Genomic DNA, 2,500 nt, shown 5'->3' on the forward strand with positions numbered 1-2,500 from the left:
AAACTGCCTGACTTTCACCATTCCCTTACTCACCCACAAATCACTCACTCACCCCACAATCTCACACTCGCCAACCTCGAAATCTCTCATCCCCTCAAATCGCTCTCCCCCAAATCTCCCCATCCCCAAATCTCTCCTCCCCGAAAAAAGCTTCCACCGCCCCCAAAACACCAGGATTGTTTCATTTACAATCCGACCAATTATTAAGCCAGATCGCTGTTGTAGCCACATTTCGGAACCCCATGTGGCAAGTGGCGCCTGCTACTCGGCATTCTGATTTGCAACACTCCTCACATGAACACACATGCATTCCAGCAGCATGCTAGTTGGCTTTACATTTTTCCTGCATTGAATTGCATCTCTTCCTGCACGATTCTTTGTTCTCTTGCTGTTTGTCCCTCTCAGGTTTCTATGCACCTTGTCTCTCCTCTCTGTTGCTGCGTCCTGGTGTGCCTGCGCCAGCGTGTATTTTTTTGCCAACTTATTTTGTTGTTCTGCGTTCTTTCGTCCCTTGCGTCGACCCCCTTGCATTTGTGTAGCAGCAGGAGAATGTGCAGGAAAGAAATGGTGAAAGCAAAGTGAGAGAGAGAGCAGCAAAAAGGTTGTTGATGGATCAACGGCACTGTGTGTGCAGAAGCATGAGCAGCCTGTGGATGGCAGCAAAAGCCTACTGCACCTGGTATTCCCAGGCAGTCTCCCATCCAAGTACTAACCAGGCCTCAGTCTGCTTGGTTTCCGAGATCAGACGGGATCGGGCGTTTTCAGACTAGTGTGGCCGTAGGCATTGATGTCATGGCTTTCTCTTTACTTAAACGGACATAAGGCTGTTCTTCACTTCTTTTTCTCCTTCCATGCATTCATCCAAGGAATCAGCACTCAAGATTCATTTCACCATTTACCTTCCGCCACACCCACCTCTTGCTGCTCTGACTCCCACACAAGCAAACGACAAGCCCTACCCTTCATTGCCTTGCCTCAAGCTTCAAAACTGCCTGACTTTCACCATTCCCTCACTCACCCACAAATCACTCACTCACTCACCCCCCAATCTCACGCTCGCCAACCTCGAAATCTCTCATCCCCTCAAATCGCTCTCCCCCAAATCTCCCCATCCCCAAATCTCTCCTCCCCCAAAAAAGCTTCCACCGCCCCCAAAACACCAGGATTGTTTCATTTCCAATCCGACCAATTATTAAGCCAGATCGCTGTTGTTGCCACATTTCGGAACCCCATGTGGCAAGTGGCGCCTGCTACTCGGCATTCTGATTTGCAACACTCCTCACATGAACACACATGCATTCCAGCAGCATGCTAGTTGGCTTTACATTTTTCCTGCATTGAATTGCAGCTCTTCCTGCACGATTCTTTGTTCTCTTGCTGTTTGTCCCTCTCAGGTTTCTATGCACCTTGTCTCTCCTCTCTGTTGCTGCGTCCTGGTGTGCCTGCGCCAGCGTGTATTTTTTTGCCAACTTATTTTGTTGTTCTGCGTTCTTTCGTCCCTTGCATCGACCCCCTTGCATTTGTGTAGCAGCAGGAGAATGTGCAGGAAAGAAATGGTGAAAGCAAAGTGAGAGAGAGAGCAGCAAAATGGTTGTTGATGGATCAACGGCACTGTGTGTGCAGAAGCATGAGCAGCCTGTGGATGGCAGCAAAAGCCTACTGCACCTGGTATTCCCAGGCAGTCTCCCATCCAAGTACTAACCAGGCCTCAGTCTGCTTGGTTTCCGAGATCAGACGGGATCGGGCGTTTTCAGACTAGTGTGGCCGTAGGCATCGATGTCATGGCTTTCTCTTTACTTAAACGGACATAAGGCTGAGCTTCACTTCTTTTTCTCCTTCCATGCATTCATGCAAATAATCAGCACTCAAGATTCATTTCACCATTTTCCTTCCGCCACACCCACCTCTTGCTGCTCTGACTCCCACACAAGCAAACGACAAGCCCTATCCTTCATTGCCTTGCCTCAAGCTTCAAAACTGCCTGACTTTCACCATTCCCTCACTCACCCACAAATCACTCACTCACTCACTCACCCCCCAATCTCACGCTCGCCAACCTCGAAATCTCTCATCCCCTCAAATCGCTCTCCCCCAAATCTCCCCATCCCCAAATCTCTCCTCCCCCAAAAAAGCTTCCACCGCCCCCAAAACACCAGGATTGTTTCATTTCCAATCCGACCAATTATTAAGCCAGATCGCTGTTGTAGCCACATTTCGGAACCCCATGTGGCAAGTGGCGCCTGCTACTCGGCATTCTGATTTGCAACACTCCTCACATGAACACACATGCATTCCAGCAGCATGCTAGTTGGCTTTACATTTTTCCTGCATTGAATTGCAGCTCTTCCTGCACGATTCTTTGTTCTCTTGCTGTTTGTCCCTCTCAGGTTTCTATGCACCTTGTCTCTCCTCTCTGTTGCTGCGTCCTGGTGTGCCTGCGCCAGCGTGTATTTTTTTGCCAACTTATTTTGTTGTTCTGCGTTCTTTCGTCCCTTGCGTC

General features: G+C 49.3%; 2 non-coding genes across 2 annotated transcripts; both read right to left on the reverse strand.

Annotated features, from left to right (window-relative positions):
- Positions 1 to 664: 664 nt before the first annotated feature.
- Positions 665 to 783, reverse strand: LOC139270252 (5S ribosomal RNA). The gene has a single exon (XR_011594597.1). It is a non-coding gene; the product is annotated as a 5S ribosomal RNA (ribosomal RNA).
- Positions 784 to 1,653: 870 nt separating this feature from the next.
- Positions 1,654 to 1,772, reverse strand: LOC139270253 (5S ribosomal RNA). The gene has a single exon (XR_011594598.1). It is a non-coding gene; the product is annotated as a 5S ribosomal RNA (ribosomal RNA).
- Positions 1,773 to 2,500: the final 728 nt, after the last annotated feature.

This window comes from Pristiophorus japonicus, chromosome 8, assembly GCF_044704955.1.
Source record: "Pristiophorus japonicus isolate sPriJap1 chromosome 8, sPriJap1.hap1, whole genome shotgun sequence".
NCBI classification, from domain to species: domain Eukaryota; kingdom Metazoa; phylum Chordata; class Chondrichthyes; family Pristiophoridae; genus Pristiophorus; species Pristiophorus japonicus.